At 45.2% G+C, this 21,450-nt stretch overlaps 1 pseudogene; it reads right to left on the bottom strand.

Moving 5' to 3' along the window:
• The window catches only part of LOC136678481 (A disintegrin and metalloproteinase with thrombospondin motifs 18-like), a 128,946-nt pseudogene that overhangs the window by 80,406 nt on the left and 27,090 nt on the right, over positions 1-21,450 (bottom strand).

Here is a 21,450-nt window from a genome sequence, read left to right as displayed (position 1 = left end):
CTCCGCACACTGCTGGGCCCTGAAGTCCACACTGTCCGGCTGGCAGAGCGCAGTGTTGCACAGCTGATGAAGGCGACTGGATCCCTGGCAGAAACGACCATTGTGCTGTGGGCTTTGGGAGAAAAACATGAAGAGTGACTGCAAACTGGTTTCTAAATAGCTCCCTGCTCACTATTCCCTACATTACTCACAATATAGTGCACTACAATAGGGAACTGAATTCATGTGGGTAGTCAGTGATTTAAGAAATAACGTAGGGCTTGACCAAACAAGGCAGTGTACTGTGGGTATCCACTATCCGTTAGGGTACATCAGTTGGACACTACTTAATGTGGGACAAAGCTGCATATTGCTTTTAGACACCACTACAAAATGATGGAACTCCAAACATAATACACTACATAGTGAATAGGACACAAAAGTAGTTTTTCATTCATTATCTGTAACCCTTATCCAGTTCAGGGTCGCGGTGGGTCCAGAGTCTACCTGGAATCATTGGGCGCAAGGCAGGAATACACCCTGGAGGGGGCGCCAGTCCTTCACAGGGCAACACATCACACTCACACCTACGGACACTTTTGAGTCACCAATCCACCTACCAACGTGTGTTTTTGAAGCGTGGGAGGAAACTGGAGTACCCGGAGGAAACCCACGCAGACACAGAGAGAACACACCACACTCCTCACAGACAGTCACCCGGAGGAAACCCACGCAGACACAGGGAGAACACACCACACTCCTCACAGACAGTCACCCGGAGGAAACCCATGCAGACACAGAGAGAACACACCACACTCCTCACAGACAGTCACCTGGAGGAAACCCACGCAGACACAGAGAGAACACACCAACTCCTTACAGACAGTCACCCGGAGGAAACCCCAAGCAGACACAGAGAGAACACACCAACTCCTTACAGACAGTCACCCGGAGCGGGAATCGAACCCACAACCTCCAGGCCCCTCTAGCTGTGTGACTGCGACACTACCTGCTGCGCCATCGTGCCGCCCCCAAAAGTAATTTTTAACAAAGAGAAAGTCAGCAATGAAATGTATACACATCCCTCCTCGCTCCAAAAATAGCAGATCAGCCACAACTAGAGTTACCTTAGCTTTCACAGCACAGTATATTACACCACAGTTAGTCCAAGTGCCAATATTGCAAGATAATTGCACTCTGACCAAAGCTCTTCAGGTATTACTCAGTAAAATAAATGGGTAAGGCCTAGCAATGATGCCAGCTTTTACAGGACTGATAGCACCTTTTAATCCGTTCCTGTTAGAATTAGAATCACTTCACTGGCCACTGTGCTTACAAACAGAGGAATTTGTTCTCCGCATTTAACCCAATCCGTGCAGTGAAACACACTTTCACACACACATACACTAGTGAACACTAGGGGGCAGTGAGCACACATGCCTGGAGTGGCAGCTGGGGCGAGGTGCCTTGCTCAAGGGCATGTCAGTCATGACCTGGCTCTGGGGAGAGACCTGGTTACACGCCCAGTTCCTTAACCACCAGGCCACGGCTGCCCCAGTTATGCACCTCATACTCTGGAGCCACACTCCAAATTACTTACTTTGGAACTTAAGCCGACAAAACTCAGCATCATTCACATGTGGGTCATGTATCACTATGATCTGAACACACCTTGTGAATTGTGGATTAACACCAGTAGGAAAGTGTGAGAGGAATTGAACTATTTTACCTTGTGGAGTGTAAATAAACGAATCATACTTTTTTTGTGTCTGGTTTCATTCTATCAGTGTCTACAGTAACTTTACGTCAGACGAAGATACTGATGTTTCATGTAAGTGACTCTGCCAGACGTCCCACATAAATTGCCACGTTGGACACTGTCCACGTTGTTCAGAGACTTTGTGGAACACTAAAACATACCCACATCCTGAAATGCAATCTAAGCCTTCTAATTCATCTCCATAGGCTTACGTGTCTTATGCATGTTACCTGTTTAAATATAGCTTTTTTACTCCCTCCTTGTTGGAGGTTACCTCAGATCTATGATAGGAATTCATCACTGAAAGAGCAGATCTACTGGTTCTGGCCCGTGATACCACATTACACACAGCCTGGCCCAAATACATGTTCATAAATACACAACATGATAATGGAGCATAGGATAATAACATTTATCCAAAAAAGCAGGTGCTGTAATAAATATACTGTGGGTTTATGTAGATATCAATTCACATACATTATTATAGCTCTTCTGGTTCTGTTCCTCTAAGATTGAGGACTCGACAAATACTTTTCCTTTTAGGAAAAGAGAAGAGAAAAAGGACAAGAGAAGAGTATAAAAGGAGATGAGATGAGACGACTAGAGATGAGAAGAGAAGCAAAGAGAAGAAGACAAGAGAAGAGTATAAAATGAAATGAGAAGAGGACAAGAGAAGAGTATAGAAATGAAATGAGATGACTAGAAATGAGAAGAGAAGGGAAGAGAAGAGGACAAGAGAAGAGTATAGAAATGAAATGAGACGAGAAGAGAAGAGAAGGGAAAAAAAACAAGAGAAACTATAAAAGTGAGATGAGACAAGACAACTAGAGACAAGAAGAGAAGAGAGGAGAAGAAGAACAAGAGTATAGAAATGAGATAAGATGAGAAGAGAGGAGAAGAGAAAGGAAAAAAACAATAAAAGAGTATAAAAGTGAGATGAGATGAGGCAACTGGAGACGAGATGAGAAGAGAAGAGTATAGAAATGAGATGAGAAGAGGACAAGAGAAGTGTATAGAAATGAGATAAGAGGTGAAGAGAAGAGAAGAGAAGAAAAGAAAAGAGAAGAGAAGAGAAGAGAAGAGGAAAAGGACAAGAGAAGAGTATAAAAGGAGATGAGATGAGACGACTAGAGATGAGAAGAGAAGTGAAGAGGACAAGAGAAGAGTATAAAAATGAGATGAGAAGAGAAGAGTATATAGATGAAATGAGATGAGAAGAGAAGAGAAGAGAAGAGAAGGGAAAATAACAAGAGAAGAGTATAAAAGTGAGATGAGACGAGACAAGAAGAGAAGAGTTTAGAAATGAGATTAGAAGAGAAGAGGACAAGAGAAGTGTATAGAAATGAGATAAGAGGTGAAGAGAAGAGAAGAGAAGGGGAAAAGGACAAGAGAAGAGTATAAAAGGAGATGAGATGAGACGACTAGAGATGAGAAGAGGAGTGAAGAGGACAAGAGAAGAGTATAAAAATGAGATGAGAAGAGAAGAGTATATAAATGACATGAGACAAGAAGAGAAGGGAAAATAACAAGAGAAGAGTATAAAAGTGAGATGAGACAAGACAACTAGAGACGAGAAGAGAAGGGTAGAGAAGAGGACAAGGGAAGAGTATAAAAGTGAGAAGAGAAGAGAAGAGAAGAGAAGAGGACAAGAGAAATGTATAGAAATGGGGCGAGAAGAGAAGAGAAAACAAATATGATATTGACGGAAAGTGTTTTCTCACCACTCCACACTTTCCACAGTTTAAATTAAACTTGGCCCAACGAGCAACGAGAGAGAAATACCTCACACAGCCTGTGATCCACAGCCTGCTTTGGTTACCGTGTGTAATTAGCATGACTCTGAAGGGTTAAGTAAAGGCAGCAGACTCATGTATTCCAGCAGGTTGAGGGTTAGTTTATGTTCTATAGGATGATCCACATGTCTGAGCTTGTCTCGGTGTGTTTTATCTCTTTTTCTCATGGGACACATTAATGTTCTTCAAGGGAAAGGAAACAGTCATATGCTTTTCTCTGATTTACAAACACACACACACACACACACACACACACACTGCACACAAAGAGTGAGATCTTCAAAACAAGAGAAGAGAAGAGAAGAGAAGAGAAGAGAAGAGAAGAGAAGAGAAGGGAAGAGAAGAGAAGAGAAGAGAAGAGAAGAGAAGAGAAGAGAAGAGAAGAGAAGAGAAGTAATGATGAAGATGATGTATGTGTAAATGAGTGTATAAACTGATGTTCCGTTTGTTGTTGTATTTACCTGGGGCTGTTACAGGATCTCTCTCGGTACATCACTCCTCCTCCGCAGGTTCTGGAGCATTCGGACCACTCAGACCACCCAGACCACTGGCCATGAACCGCCTTTGGACCGTGATCCCCTAACTTCACACACTGACCCCTCCGGCACCACTGCATCACAACACGAATCACTCAATAAACAGAGAACTGCTCGTAAATAGTTAATAAACAGCTCTCTGTGGCTTTTAAGCAGCTGCCAAATGTTTGTAACAGTATTATGTTTAATAATGTTTAATGTATGAATGAAAGAATGAATAAAGTGAGACAGAGTTGGTGAGAGGCCTCAATCCTTTCACACATCAAGCACTGGACTCCATGTTACAGGCACTGAGTTGTGTGTGTGTGTGTGTTTGTGTTCAGAGCTGACTAAGGTCCACCCCTCACTCACCATTTCTGGCCCACAGTTGGTGCCCTCTGCCGCGGGCATGAACTTGGTCTCACAGCGATGCCCCGTCCTGTGGCACCACAGAGACTTGCAGATGTCCTGAAGACAGAAGACACAGGGTCATGAGTTTCAGTTTAGGAATATAATCACTCTGACATTTAAACAGATATCTACTTAAACATACATCTACTATCCATCATATAGGTATCCACTTTATTAACCTATATTTACTGTTGTAATCTGCTACTGTATATAAACTGCTATCTGTGTATGAACAAATATACATCATTTATACTGTAAATAAACCATGAACTGTATATAAACAGATGACTTCTGTATACAAAAATATAGTTACTGTATAAATCTTGCTGTCTACCATATGTATATATATATATATATATATATGATGAATATAAATTGATATATAATGTATATAAACAGAAATCAACAGTAAAACCAATGTGAAATACATAAATATGTATATATCCACATTATATTTGGAGATCTACTGTAGACTGTAAACCAATTGTAGACCAGTGTCATAGCCTCATTATGATCTTTACTCACAGTCAAATCTTTTTTCTTTACTTGATTTAAAGCAAAACCACGTAAATACAAAGAAAGACGCAAATTCTTCCTTTAAAGGACAGAAGCTATAGGTGTTTCTGAGTCATTTGACAGATCCAGTGCTGGCTTGTACATAAACAGCAGAATGAATAAATAAAGCCGATTGATATTTTTCATAAATCCATTTCATGATGGTGACAGGTAGCTATAAGAGACATGAAATGGACAGAAGCTGAAATGGAGTAGAACTGTGGCTCAGCTGGAGGACTCTCTTCTGCCAAACAAAAGAAGAGAAAGGACAGTCATAGGCTAACATAACACCCCCCAGCCCCCCACCCAGTAAAAAAAAAATAAGAAGCTATTCTTGTAGCGGTCGCTATCTTCCCACAATGCAGTAGGAGGGACAGAAAGTAAGGATTTTGGGAACCCTTCCATGGCTGGACGCTGTCCCAAAGCATCTGGCAGACGCTGAAAGAGGAGCCCATCCTCGCTAATCTACTGCTGCTATGTCAGACCTCACCGCTAATTACTCCTTAAGCACTACGGGACGAGGACAATAAAAGAGAGAGTGAAAAAAAAAAAAACAATGGACACTAACAGCCTAAATCCTGGTGAACTGATACCATAAATCAAACTTAAACAATGTTGTCAATCATGAAAAGGACCACAATACAAGGAAAGATAGCTAGCAACAAAAGAGGCTAAATATAGCTTGAATATAGCTAGCGCAGGACTTAGCCACAGAACATACTTTTCTCTCGCCTGTTTAATAACATTGTGCAGGATTAGAAACTCCATTAACATTTTTTAATGTTAATGTTAAGTCTTTTTTTAAACTTATCAACTTGAAAATGGTTTGTTAAACATGCAGTTAGCATTTAACGTGTTAATTGACTACATTAGCCACATACACCCATGGAAAAACTAAATTCAGACACCTCTTTCTGTCCCAGGGTTTTCCAACTCCCCTCAAAATGAGTGAATTGACACAGTCTGTATAATCTCCGTAGAAAACCATGAAATGAAATGGGACGTTCTGGAGCAGCTGCACATGAGTTTAAAATATACGGTCGGATGGCTACAAAACGTCCCAGCACCAGCCTGTGGTCACAGCTCTGCAGCTCCATCCAAATACCTTTTGGGATGAGTTGGATTGGTGTTAATGAGCCAGAACTTATCATCCAGCAGCAGCACCTGATTTCCATGATGCTCTCAACATCACAATCAAATTCTCACAACAATGTTCCAACATCGTCAAGACATCTACAAGAAGAGAAGAAGCTTCTACAGAAGCAAAAGGGAGACTAACTCCCGATGAATACCCTTGGATTTCCACTAGATTTGGTCATATACCCTACATTTAGAGTAAGTGCCAAATTGGCAAACTCTGTCTAAGGTTTCGGACGTGCATCGGACGTTCCTGAGAAGTCCACATCCCCAAGGAGCAGGAGTGGATGGTTTTTCAGAGCAACACAAAGCTTGTTTAGGATGCTGTGAAGGAAACAGCCTGTAACACAACGGCTAATCCAGGAACGTGACCCACGCAGATTCACTTCCCAAGCCCAAGGGCCTCAGTCTTACACACTTGACATTTACATATCAATGTATGAATCCGATGTTAAGGGGCTGGAGGATGCCAGCAGGGGCCCAGTGGATCCTCTATTGGAGGAATGTGAATGGGAATCTGGCTCGGAAAGTTGGGAAACAAACTCCTCCACATCAACAAGTACCAACCAAGCTAAGGACCATGAATTACAATGCTGCTAACAAGCCCAGAGTCCATTAAGTGAAGACATTTCAATGCTGGACTCTCTACACTTGTTTTTCCATCAAATAAATAAAGAATGAATGCAAAATGTTTTAAACATATTGTCAACATCATGCAAAAGTCTCACAAAATTATTAATGGTCAACGTAAAGGGTTAGAACAAGCGTTTATTCGGGAGAAAGATCATTCTCAGCGCTGCAGTGACACTGACGTGGTGGTGGTGTGTTAGTGTGTGTTGTGCTGGTGTAGAGTGGATCAGACACAGCAGTGCTGCTGGAGTTTTTAAACCCTGTGTCCACTCTCTGTCCACTCTGTGAGACACTCCTCCCTCGTTGGTCCACCTTGTAGATGTAGAGTCAGAGACAGTAGCTCATCTGTCGCTGCACAGTGTGTGTCGCTTGTCCTCTAGTCCTTCATCAGTGACACAGGACGCTGTCGGCTGGATGTTTTTGGTCGGTGGACTGTTCTCGGTCCAGACACTGAGGGGTTTAAAAACTCCAGCAGCACTGCTGTGTCTGATCCACTCTACACCAGCACAACACACACTAACACACCACCACCACGTCAGTGTCACTGCAGCGCTGAGAATGATCCACCACCACATCACACCTGCTCTGTGGGGGTCCTGACCATGAAAATCAGAGCAAAGTATGCAGAACAACAGAACTATGCTAGCCGTACAAGCGCAGGTTGTGTCTTTATGAAATATAATGCATCTCCAATAAAAGACTTTACCTTCACAAAGTCCAGGTTACAGAGTTTGGCCTTGGAGCCAAACTGCCATTTACACTGAGTATCAGCGTCGTACAGCTGCCCCGGGAGCTGCTCGGGGAATTTATACTGTCCGATCAGCTTGGGTTCATCCACCAGACAGGAGGCTTGAGCTGTGCTGTGAACCCAACACACACACACACACATACACACACACACCACATACACACATTAAAATGTTCCCAATTTTCAAAGAGCGATTGTAAAATTTTAAATGGTTATTCACACACATTTACAAATAGTTCTACAAAAAAAAAACTAAAAATGAAGAGTGTTCTGTTCTTGGGGTTAATAGTGTGTCCAAAAGTACATCTGAGTTTGTGTTTAGATGATTTAAATATGGTCATTTTCCATGTTAGAGATCCTCAATGTACTGTTCATACTTCATTTTTAGGTAATTTTGTTAAATAAATTAAAGAATTGTCATTTTTATTACTACACATCAGTTACCAATGACAACGACAGAAGAGCTGGAGAGGGTATGAACTTTGAATTATAATTATAGGATACACAAGAGGTTTTAAAACTTATTTATACAAATAATAAAATCCAAAATGCATGAACACTGGCCCCAGTTCATGAACAATGATTCCCAACTGTTGCGGAGTGATTGCAAGTATTCAGAGCGATGCCATTCATTTAAAAAAACATCTTCCAAACTTGTGGGAAGCTCAAAAGTTTAGACAAAGCTTGAGTCCCAAATGTTCCAGATTTCCAATCGGCGGGACAGGATTTACCCGAGGAAACGGCTGAGGTACTGGCGGCTGCAGGCGGACCAGGAGAAGACGCCGTTATTGCCGGCCAGAGTCGGAGACATGATGTTTCCCTCGGCTTTCCGACAGGGATTCCCCTCTCCGTCGTGGATCATTCCAAAACTGGGGAGAGACAGAGGTAAAGGGGGAAAAGAGTGAGAGAGAAAGGCTTTACCCTCAGAGAGTGTCAACAGAGGGCCTCAGGTCTGTAACCACTCCCTGGATCAGGTGGGACTTTACCTCTATAACCCACTCTCTACAGAACTGCACAAGTGTTCCTGATTATATTTATAAGCGTTTCAATAAACACGTTTGTTGAATAAACTGAAAATAAGCCCAGCATATGTGCATCACGTGTTTTGAAATACGTTGAGATTTGTCAGTGATTAATGACTTTTGGATGAGAGAGCCTTGTTTTCTGCCCTGAAGCAATTTTACACGTCCCCATAATGATTTCCCTTTATTCGACCGGAGAGATTTAGCCATCGAAAGTGACACGTCTTGCAGTGTATTAGATGTTACACTGAGAAGGTGCCAGCCATTGAAAAATCCCTTGCCATGAAGCTGAAATCTCCTGTCAGATATAAACTTCCTCTCGATGGAAACGTGTAAACACAAACACGTTCCGTTTGCCCTTGGCGCTGCACGTGGTTCTGAGCATTGTACTGAAGAGGATGAGGTAATAACCTATGTGCTGAGATCAGACTGAGTCACTTGTCTGAACCCACTGCAGCGTTTTGAGTTTTAATTGTTGCACTGACAGAAACCACAACAGAGTCCAAAAAAAACATGGCTTCTCCCAAAAAACACCAGGAATAATCTATAAATGCATGAGTTTTTCTCCTAAAGAAAGTAGTGTTTCTTCTGTCCTCGGTCTGTGTTAGTTATTTAGTCAGTATGCACAACATTCGTCAAGAGGGTGGACACCACTATGTTTGTCCTTCAAAAAGGACTCCTCTAGCAAGGGAAACTGAGAAAACACGGTTCATATGCCACCTCTGGCAAGCGGCTGTACCTCAGGATTGTACACTTGGGCTCGGCAGGGCGCATGCCGTCCCTTCACTTAAGGGCTTAGTCACACTGTTCCTCCGTGTTGAGGTTCCACAGAGTGTGAAGAGTGTGAAGTGTCCCCTCGCTTAAGGGCAAGGCCTTTGTTATCGCCATTTTTTTGTTTTATTTCATTGTTTTTATTTTGTTATCATTTTAGGGTTTGAGTTAAAGTCATTAATGATAATGGATGAGTAATTAAATGTTTGGTTATATATTTTTTTTATTTGTGTATTTGGAGGTGATGCAGTATGGGGGCGCGGTGGTGCAGCAGGTAGGTGTCGCAGTCACACAGCTCCAGGGACCTGGAGGTTGTGGGTACGATTCCCGCTCTGGGTGACTGTCTGTGAGGAGTGTGGTGTGTTCTCTCTGTGTCTGTGTGGGTTTCCTCCGGGTGACTGTCAGTGAGGAGTGTGGTGTGTTCTTCCTGTGTCTGTGTGGGTTTCCTCCGGGTGACTGTCAGTGAGGAGTGTGGTGTGTTCTTCCTGTGTCTGTGTGGGTTTCCTCCGGGTGACTGTCAGTGAGGAGTGTGGTGTGTTCTTCCTGTGTCCGTGTGGGTTTCCTCCGGGTGACTGTCAGTGAGGAGTGTGGTGTGTTCTTCCTGTGTCTGTGTGGGTTTCCTCCGGGTGACTGTCTGTGACGAGTGTGGTGTGTTCTCCCTGTGTCCGTGTGGGTTTCCTCCGGGTGACTGTCAGTGAGGAGTGTGGTGTGTTCTTCCTGTGTCCGAGTGGGTTTCCTCCAGGTGACTGTCTGTGAGGAGTGTAGTGTGTTCTCCCTGTGTCCGTGTGGGTTTCCTCCAGGTGACTGTCTGTGAGGAGTGTGGTGTGTTCTTCCTGTGTCCATGTGGGTTTCCTCCGGGTGACTGTCTGTGACGAGTGTGGTGTGTTCTTCCTGTGTCCGTGTGGGTTTCCTCCGGGTGACTGTCTGTGAGGAGTGTGGTGTGTTCTTCCTGTGTCTGTGTGGGTTTCCTCCGGGTGACTGTCTGTGACGAGTGTGGTGTGTTCTTCCTGTGTCCGTGTGGGTTTCCTCCGGGTGACTGTCAGTGAGGAGTGTGGTGTGTTCTCCCTGTGTCCGTGTGGGTTTCCTCCGGGTGACTGTCTGTGAGGAGTGTGGTGTGTTCTCCCTGTGTCCGTGTGGGTTTCCTCCGGGTGACTGTCAGTGAGGAGTGTGGTGTGTTCTTCCTGTGTCCGTGTGGGTTTCCTCCAGGTGACTGTCTGTGAGGAGTGTGGTGTGTTCTCCCTGTGTCCGTGTGGGTTTCCTCCAGGTGACTGTCTGTGAGGAGTGTGGTGTGTTCTCTCTGTGTCCGTGTGGGTTTCCTCCGGGTGCTCCGGTTTCCTCCCACAGTCCAAAAACACACGTTGGTAGGTGGATTGGTGACTCAAAAGTGTTCGTAAGTGTGAGTGTGTGAGTGAATGTGTGAGTGTGTGTTTCCCTGTGAAGGACTGGCGCCCCCTTCAGGGTGTATTCCCGCCGTGCGCCCAATGATTCCAGGTAGGCTCTGGACCCACCACGACCCTGAACTGGATAAGGGTTACAGAGAATGAATGAATGAATGAATGAATGGGAAACACTGATTTTACTCTGCTATTTTTTTAAACATCTCCCGTGTGTTCAAAAGTTTTTTTTTTTTTTTATTATTTTAAGTTAAACTACAAGGACTATGTTAAAGAAATCTCATTATCGTTTGTAAATAAAACACAATTAACACTTGGATCCAAAAGTGTGGGTTCAAATAAACCAAGCACCTACAAAATGGACAAAACAGCCACACTCGTGTTCCTCAAGGTGCAAGGAGTCCCCTCGGTGAAGGGCAAGGCCGCCCGGCTCCTCCAGGTTGAAGTCTTTCTCACTAGACAAGTCACTTTGGAGTTTCAGAGTTTCTTTGAGTTCCTCAGGGCTCAAGTGATGGATCTGTGCTAATGTAAGCAGAGCAGTGGCTGCCATGTATGCTATATATATATATATCATTTTGTTTAAAACCTTCCTCTGTTCTAAAATCTTCACCCAAGCACAATATTGTAGTTTGCTGATCACTTGCTGAAACTGGTTTCAGTGTTTGTAAAATCCTCTGTGGAGATTATAAATAAAGCTTCAGCTCTCTGAGACGTTCGGAAACATAGAGGATAACACTATACCAGTGCACACTGGAGACAGTGTTCAATTCCCTGTGTTTCCACTCTTGCTTAAGAGATCCTCAAGCTAGTAGTTTAGGCTGGAGTTGCCACTCTTGAGCTTCATAGACATTAGATAGCTTCATGGATAATGCTGTATGAGATTTTAAAGATGCACTATGACATTTTGTTTCTTTTTCTAATTACTGCACTGTGCTGTAAACTACGAAGAACATGAAATAAAAAAAGTTCTTTAACACTGACTTTTGCACAATTGCATTCTATGAAAAGCAGCAGCACCCCAGGTTGGATCGGCTGTCTTTGTTGTTGTGGTTCACCTGCTCGACCACTAGAGGTCACCTTGATTAATGCATTAGTGCAGTGGTCTGGATCTGGACCAGGATCTGGTGGGGAGGTGAATTACAATAACAAAGGCAGGCACTCCCTCATTACTTCACTAAACTCTTATTCAGGTTCCAGCATGCATTTGTGAGCAAGTGTGTATTCATGTGTGTGTTAATGTGTATCTGTGCGTGTGAGTGTGTGTTCATACTTGTGTCCTGATTCGTGAGCGATGGTGAAAGCGAGGCCGAGTCCAGTGTCTTCGTTTATGGTACAGCTTCGATATTTACTGCACATCCCACTGATGGGGGCAAAACCTGCAGCAAACACAGAGAAATATACACAGGTAGATTTGTGTGACAGTCCGCGAGGAGTGTGGTGTGTTCTCCCTGTGTCTGCATGGGTTTCCTCCGGGTGACTGTCTGTGAGGAGTGTGGTGTGTTCTCCCTGTGTCTGCATGGGTTTCCTCCGGGTGACTGTCTGTGAGGAGTGTGGTGTGTTCTCCCTGTGCCTGCGTGGGTTTCCTCCGGGTGACTGTCTGTGAGGAGTGTGGTGTGTTCTCCCTGTGTCTGCGTGGGTTTCCTCCGGGTGACTGTCTGTGAGGAGTGTGGTGTGTTCTCCCTGTGTCTGTGTGGGTTTCCTCTGGGTGACTGTCTGTGAGGAGTGTGGTGTGTTCTCCCTGTGTCTGTGTGGGTTTCCTCTGGGTGACTGTCTGTGAGGAGTGTGGTGTGTTCTCCCTGTGTCTGCGTGGGTTTCCTCCGGGTGACTGTCTGTGATGAGTGTGGTGTGTTCTCTCTGTGCCTGTGTGGGTTTCCTCCGGGTGACTGTCTGTGAGGAGTGTGGTGTGTTCTTCCTGTGTCTGCGTGGGTTTCCTCCGGGTGACTGTCTGTGAGGAGTGTGGTGTGTTCTCCCTGTGTCTGCGTGGGTTTCCTTCGGGTGACTGTCTGTGAAGAGTGTGGTGTGTTCTCTCTGTGCCTGCGTGGGTTTCCTCCGGGTAACTGTCTGTGAGGAGTGTGATGTGTTCTCTCTGTGCCTGCGTGGGTTTCCTCCGGGTGACTGTCTGTGAGGAGTGTGGTGTGTTCTCCCTGTGTCTGTGTGGGTTTCCTCCGGGTGACTGTCTGTGAGGAGTGTTGTGTGTTCTCCCTGTGTCTGCGTGGGTTTCCTCCGGGTGCTCCGGTTTCCTCCCACGCTCCAAAAACACATGTTGGTAGATGGATTGGAGACTCAAAAGTGTCAGTAGGTGTGAGTGAATGTGTGAGTGTGTGTTGCCCTGTAAAGAACTGGCGCCCCCTCCAGGGTGTGTTCCCGCCTTGCGCCCAGTGATTCCAGGTAAGCTCCCGACCCACCATGACCCTGAACTGGATAAGGGTTACAGACTACGAATGAATGAATGAATGAATGAATTATTAAAACACTTGCATTAAAAACTCATCTGCATGTTGTAGCCTTTAATGTCAGTAATGTAAAAGCCCATAATATTCTAGTGATTAACATAAATTAACATAAATTAATATAAAGATTAACAGAACATTGTTTTACACAGCTCAGTGTTGAACTGACAACGAGCTGGAGCATTAACAGATTGAAACCCCTTAGTCGCTCGTCTAACACACGCGCACACACACACACACACACACACACACACACACACACACACACACACACACACAGACAAAGCGGTGGGTTGAGTTAGACACATCACACACAGCGCAAACCAAAACAAGCCTCTCGTCTCCAACACACTTCCACTGCCGCAGATGCCTGTGGTCTGGAGTGTTTGGAGAGGTTGTAGTGTTTGGACGATGGCTGTGTGTGGAGAGAAGCGCAGGAGGTTGCCAGTTCACCGTAGAACGTAGTGAGGGCTTCATTACAGGGGGGGGGTTTACCCAGGAAAAAGTCCCCTGCCCCGGGCAAAACACTCCACCACATCCCCACCCTGCACCAGCTCCATATAAACCTCCACTTAAACCTCCCGCGAAAGCCAAGTGCACAATAAACTCTTAATTCATCCAGTGTTTGAACAGGTAGCGATCTTCTCCTTCACCGCAGTAACAGCCACCACCCTTCTAGAAAGGAACTGGAACACTGCGGTGAGGATTTGATGGCATTCAGCCACATGAACGTTCATGAGTTTAGCTACTAAGGTTGGACGACAACAAAAACACCACTCCAAAGGTTTTAAACTGAGCTCTGTCGCTCCAGAGAGCGACGTTCCACGATGCTGTGGGGCTATACCCCGCTGGCTCACACATGGCATTGAGTATGTAACTGTATCTCTGCGTACACAGTCAGGGGGGTTGATAAATGTTTGGACACAGTGTAACACGGATATTACGTATTATTCATATGATTTAAGATTATAAACACAGTGAAACTCTAATAGTTTTAGAATCAGAATAGGATCATCGTATACAGCATATAATAACAATAGGACACTTGTGGGACGCGTGATTTTCTGACCTCAGAGGACTTTCCCAGGACTCACCCAGAGTGTCACATGGCTCATTCTTCCAGGAGCAGATGTCCAGGCCGGTCAGGAGGATGGCGTGATCGTGGCGCTTGCCGTTTTTACCCAGAAGGCCTGACTGCCACTGACAGAAGCTGTTCAGGGATTGGTCAGCGTGGTGGTTAATGGAGAGACCCAGCTGAGAGAGAGAGAGAGAGAGAGAGAGAGAGAGAGATGTGTAGTTTACTACATCATTTGAACACAGCAGCTGTCCTTCATACTGTGTGAAAATTTCATGACTAACGACCATGTCACGTCCTGTGTTTGTTTTCCTCACCATGTGCTCATTTAGCACATGGCTCTGTTTATACTTCCTGTCTCCGCCCTAGTCCCGCCTTAGCTCCGCCCTCTCATCAGAGTCTCCTTTGTAGTCCTGCCCTCTCGTTATTGTCCCCAGGTGTTCCTTGTCAGTGCTCTGTGTATATACAGTCCCTTTGTTTCATTGTTCTTGTGTGTGTAGATGTGTTTCTTTGTCTGTTGTCTTACACATTACCACCAGTTCACAGTGATGTTCCTGTTCTAGTTTTGTTCCACCGAGTTCTAGTTTGTTTTCTTGCCTCCCTGCTCCTGTTTGTTTTCTGTCTGTGGTGTTTGTCTTGGTTTTGTTTAAATAACATCTGAATAACATCTTTTTACACTGACTTTCACTCAAAATCAAGAAGTTTTTCCTTCTCCTTAAAACTTGGGAGATACTGTTTTTGGGAGATGTTTTTCATTGGACACTGATGATATTAAAGGGCCCATATCATGGAAACCCAAAATTTAAAAAAAATTAAACATATGAAGAGTGTATTAACTGTAACATGTTTGAGATGTGAGATTCAGTCCATGGTGAACTGCATTTTGAATTCGCTGTGTTTGTGACTTCAGAAAATCAACAAATATATGTTTTCTTTCACCACGAGAACTATATAAAAATTACCGCTCAAAGTCAGCCATTACATCTCTGTACTTTACATTTAACTACGTAAACTTTAATGCTTTTTGGTACACAGTATTATTTTTCTTGTTCCTTTTTTATTTCCTGCTTTGCTTTTGTTTATATTTATTTAAAAATATACTTTACAGGAAAAGAAAACACCTTCATAACTTTCAAAGGAATCAATTTATACAGATTTTATTCAGGAGAATTTCTATTGGTCAATTTCCACAGAGTGTGAAGAACAGCTGCTGTGTTCAAATGACGTAGTAAACTAAAAATGGACAAAAATGGAAATACACGTTTTTAATTAGGTTTTATATAAACACTTTTGTTCAGAACATTACTTCCTCTTTTGCTCAGTATCTGTTTTTGTTCTCATTTCTGAAAGAGCGAATGATTATAAAGCTTTATTTTAATTGATTTAATTCTGAACTTACCCAACTACACCCCCCACCCTCACACACACACACACACACACACACACACACCACCATCACCACCACTGCCCCATTAGCTGTTAGTCCTCTTGTCTGACGGACTGGAATTAAACCTGGTCTTACTGGATCTTGTTCTAGAAGGAGAAGGCTGACCACAACGATGTTGATGTCTGTCCCAATTGTGCCATCTTTAAACAGACTGGAGACCTGTGCGATATCACATACACACACACACACATTCAGTTATTCATATCAGTGGACCAGTTGTGCTGAGTGATGATGTGGGTTAGTTAGGATAGTTCACCATGTTCATGACGGTGAGGACGTATGTGGTGAGGTTTTCCCTTCCGTGCTTCTCCAGCATCTTTCTGTCGGCCACAACCAGAGTCTCCACGTTCAGCTTCCCGTTCTTCAGCACTTTATTAGGAACAGGAGATCGTCTACTCCGGCCTTGAGCCTCAAACTCATCAGGCATTACAAAACGATCGTCCTCAGGGGGTTTCGGAGTGTCTGTGAGAGAGAAAAAGAGAGAGAGGCAGGGATGGAGAAAAAGAAAGATAGTGTGAAAGAGAAAAGGTAGAGAAGATGAAGGAACACAGTGATCTAATACTGACATAAGACACTTTCTCGCTTTAAATCATCTACAGCAAGGACAGCAGTGTACAATGTAGAACCTGACGAGGAAAGTGAACTCAAATGGTGTGAGGAAACCAAGTGCCTTAAACCATATAAGTTTAATAACTTAAATCATAAATAATCATTATGTAGAATTGAGTAAATTAAGTGACTCATATTAACTCTGTTCACAGTGTAGTTTCCCATTCCTGACTCTTATAAATGGACAGTAATTACTGTTTATTGTAATTGTTATAAATAGAATTTATAAAAATGAATTACATTTTTATGTATAAAATTAATCAAACAATAAACGAGAGGAAAAAGAAAGTGTCCTTACATACATTGCTTGCTGCGTCCACAGAAGTGTTGCCTCTGAAACCTCCCATGCTTGTAGTCGCCATGGTGATGGTAGCTGTCATGATGATGCTGAAGATGCTGGTTGTCGCCGTGGCGATGGTGATGCTGATGCTGATGAAGTTGTTGTTTATTTGCTGCTGCTGATGAGATGAATCCAGGTCTTTCAGTGCTGTCCCCGTGGATCTTGTGCTCTGCGGATCGCTTGTAAATGACATGTGGGTGGTGTCCAGAGGGGGCGCTGTAGTTGTGAGTCAAAGCCAAATGCTCAGGCAGTGGAGTGATGAAAAATTCATCATCAGACATCCGGATCAGACCAGACTATAGGACACAGAAGCACACTGTGGGTCAGACACGATCCAAATAAAGAAACAAACATCAACTGTCCTTCACCAAACCTACATTCTACATTCCTTGGAAATGCAGTTCTCCATCCAACAAACACAGCACCCAACAGCTGCACACATTCCCCACCAACATTCATTTATTCAGCTTCTTTCTGATAACCTCAAAGGAGATGACATCAAAATCTAATCAAAATCACTGGGCGCAAGAGAGAAACACGCCCTGAACAGAGCATTACACACTCACACTGTCACTCAACCCTGTTGGAGGAAGGTGGATCACCTGGAGGAAACCCACACAGACACAGAGAGAACACACCACACTCCTGACAGACAGTCACCCGGAGGAAACCCACGCAGACACAGGGAGAACACACCACACTCCTCACAGACAGTCACCCGGAGGAAACCCACACAGACACAGAGAGAACACACCACACTCCTCACAGACAGTCACCCGGAGGAAACCCACGCAGACACAGGGAGAACACACCACACTCCTGGCAGACAGTCACCCGGAGGAAACCCACGCAGACACAGGGAGAACACACCACACTCCTCACAGACAGTCACCCGGAGGAAACCCACACAGACACAGAGAGAACACACCACACTCCTCACAGACAGTCACCCGGAGGAAACCCACACAGACACAGGGAGAACACACCACACTCCTCACAGACAGTCACCCGGAGGAAACCCACACAGACACAGGGAGAACACACCACACTCCTGACAGACAGTCACCCGGAGGAAACCCACGCAGACACAGGGAGAACACACCACACTCCTCACAGACAGTCACCCGGAGGAAACCCACACAGACACAGAGAGAACACACCACACTCCTCACAGACAGTCACCCGGAGGAAACCCACGCAGACACAGAGAGAACACACCACACTCCTCACAGACAGTCACCCGGAGGAAACCCACGCAGACACAGGGGGAACACACGACACTCCTCACAGACAGTCACCCGGAGGAAACCCACGCAGACACAGAGAGAACACACCACACTCCTCACAGACATTGTTTTCTTAACCAAATCCAGTATTTTCCCTCATTATCGTCCCCTGTTTGATTTTTAAGCTCAAACACTCCATATGAATGTGTGTAAAAGGAGGGGGACATTCCCGAGACCCTCGACACCCACAGGTGTGTGTGTGTGTTTGAGTTTGTTGGAAGATGAGCTTTGAGCTTAAATGTTTCTGATGTTCTTAGACAAGGTGAAAGATCACAGACTTTTTGGTTAAAAACCTGCTGCTGTTAAAAATAAAGAAATAAAAAAGCAGGTGTGCAGAGAGATACCAGAAACATCCATTAGCGAAGCTCCAGCTGTCTGCACACCATCCAGGAATATGTTAGCGGTGATGCTAACCCCCTGGGGCTACAGAAAACCCTTCCCCTCCCCCTCAACACTGCTCCAGAGAAAATGACTTCGACAAAAGCCTGTCCTTTCAGCAGCTGTCTTCACTGTGGAGATGCTACGGCTTTGGGCCAGGTTTCAGGTGTAGAGTTATCTCAGCCACACGCTGCCTTTCACCAATATTAGAAATATTAATTAATATTAATATTAATTATTACCTTGCATGTTAATTAATTAATTAATAATTATTTTCATGTAATTTAATATATTTACTTGTACTGAGGACCCCCACAGAGCAGGTGTGATGTGGTGGTGGATCATTCTCAGCGCTGCAGTGACACTGACGTGGTGGTGGTGTGTTAGTGTGTGTTGTGCTGGTGTAGAGTGGATCAGACACAGCAGTGCTGCTGGAGTTGTTAAACCCCTCAGTGTCTGGACCGAGAACAGTCCACCGACCAAAAACATCCAGCCGACAGCGTCCTGTGTCACTGATGAAGGACTAGAGGACGAGCGACACACACTGTGCAGCGACAGATGAGCTACTGTCTCTGACTCTACATCTACAAGGTGGACCAACGAGGGAGGAGTGTCTCACAGAGTGGACAGAGAGTGGACACAGGGTTTAAAAACTCCAGCAGCACTGCTGTGTCTGATCCACTCTACACCAGCACGACACACACTAACACACCACCACCACGTCAGTGTCACTGCAGCGCTGAGAATGATCCACCACCACATCACACCTGCTCTGTGGGGGTCCTGAGCACTGAGGAACAGGGGGATAGGAGGGTAACAAAGTGTGCAGAGCGACAGTGAAGCTACAGTCTGTAAATGTAGAACTACAAAGTGCTCTTGTGTGGACAGTGGAGCTGAGAGAATGGACAGTGAGTGGGGAAACAAAGAGGTGTTTTTAATGTTATGGCTATTAAGCTTTTATATACTTAAACAGCACTGAGCTAAACTCAACACATTATGGTTTCTCCTTATCAGTCTGTCAGAGGTGACATCATCAGTGTGTGTGTGTGTGTGTGTGTGTGTGTGTGTGTGTGTGTGCAGTAAAAACTGAGGTGAGAGTGAATTTGTGTCAGTTTCATGGCTGAGAACTGACCACTATCAGAGAAACTCAATGACTTAGTAATGAGAGAGGGCCACAAGCAGCAGGCCTTACTAACCTCTACATATCTCTCTCTCTCTCTCTCTCTCTCTCTCTCTCTCTCTGTGTGTGTGTGTGTGTGTGTGTGTGTGTGTGAGTATATATGGTTAATGGCATGTTTGGAAGTTTACTGAAGGAGGTCGAGTGTGCAGTTGATAAATGAGGTGTGAGGTAAAGGGAACCATAACTTTATCATCTGCCATGATATCTTCATCCTCCTGAAGAGCTAAACACACACACACACACACACACACACACACTTGTGCACAAATACAGCTGCCACCACAGGAATTTCTCAAAAATATATCCCACACATGAGAGAAAATCAATGATCACCAATAAACATGCTCCGGTGCGTCCCATATGTAGATCACCGCTGTCTACAGGAGCTGTTCAGATCGGACCCATCTACAGGAGCCGCTCAACTCGGACCCGTCTAAAGAAGCCGTTCAGATCGGACACATCTACAGGGGCTGCTCAGCAAGGACCCGTCTAAAGAAGCCGTTCAGATCGGACACATCTACAGGAGCTGTTCAGATCGGACCCGTCTACAGGAGCCGTTCAGCTCGGACCCGTCTAAAGAAGCCGTTCAGATCGGACATGTCTAAAGAAGCCATTCAGATTGGACACGTCTACAGGGGCCGCTCAGCTCGGACCCGTCTAGAGGAGCTGCTCAGCTCGGACACGTCTACAGGAGCTGTTCAGATCGGACCCGTCTACAGGAGCCGTTCAGCTCGGACCCGTCTACAGGAGCCGTTCAGATCGGACACGTCTACAGGAGCCGTTCAGCTCGGACCCGTCTAAAGAAGCCGTTCAGATCGGACATGTCTAAAGAAGCCATTCAGATTGGACACGTCTACAGGGGCCGCTCAGCTCGGACCCGTCTAGAGGAGCTGTTCAGATCGGACCCGTCTACAGGAGCCGTTCAGCTCGGACCCGTCTACAGGAGCTGTTCAGATCGGACCCGTCTACAGGAGCCGTTCAGCTCGGACCCGTCTAAAGAAGCCGTTCAGATCGGACATGTCTAAAGAAGCCATTCAGATTGGACACGTCTACAGGGGCCTCTCAGCTCGGACCCGTCTAGAGGAGCTGCTCAGCTCGGACACGTCTACAGGAGCTGTTCAGATCGGACCCGTCTACAGGAGCCGTTCAGCTCGGACCCGTCTACAGGAGCCGTTCAGATCGGACACGTCTACAGGAGCCGCTCAGATCGGACACGTCTACAGGAGCCGTTCAGATCGGACACGTCTACAGGGGCTGCTCAGCTCGGACCCGTCTAAAGAAGCCATTCAGATCGGACACGTCTACAGGGGCCGTTCAGCTTGGATCCGTCTACAGGAGCCGTTCAGATCGGACCCGTCTACAGGAGCCGTTCAGCTCGGACCCGTCTAGAGGAGCCGCTAAGTTTACATGATCCATGTCAAACCACTAATGGTGCTTTTCCACTGCATGGAACCTAAACATCTCTACACGACTGGGCATGGGTCCTTTGTTTTTCCACTGGCCAAATCAGGTGCCTGGTCCCTGGAAACGCTTGTAAAAGATCTTAAGTACCACAGCTTTCACATTTATTTTTATCAGACTCAAAATAGGAGCTCAAAATCTTACCTCAAGGTGTTTTGCAGAGGTTTAAATGCTGCTTGGGCCGATGGCGGACGAAAATGTCCAGTGAAAGCCAAACATGCAACAAGTAACTGATCTGTGAAAACTGGGGGTGGAGCCATGTTTAGTCCAAAAAACTAAAACAACACATGATACACGATGAGTAAACAGCGTCTGACTTGTTGTGGTTTTCAAAGACAGCGATTCCTGTAAGTGACAGGGTTTTGCAACATCACCAGCTCCATTTCGTGGGAAGGCCCGAGCCGAACTGAGCCGAGCCGAGTAGAGTCGAGTCTCGTAGAGCCGGACCCACGCAGTGGAAAAGCACCAAAACAGCCAGGACAAATAGAAGTGTGTATACGCGAATGTGCA

This window comes from Hoplias malabaricus, chromosome Y, assembly GCF_029633855.1.
Source record: "Hoplias malabaricus isolate fHopMal1 chromosome Y, fHopMal1.hap1, whole genome shotgun sequence".
Lineage (NCBI taxonomy): Eukaryota > Metazoa > Chordata > Actinopteri > Characiformes > Erythrinidae > Hoplias > Hoplias malabaricus.
This window is presented reverse-complemented; position numbering and strand designations above follow the sequence as displayed.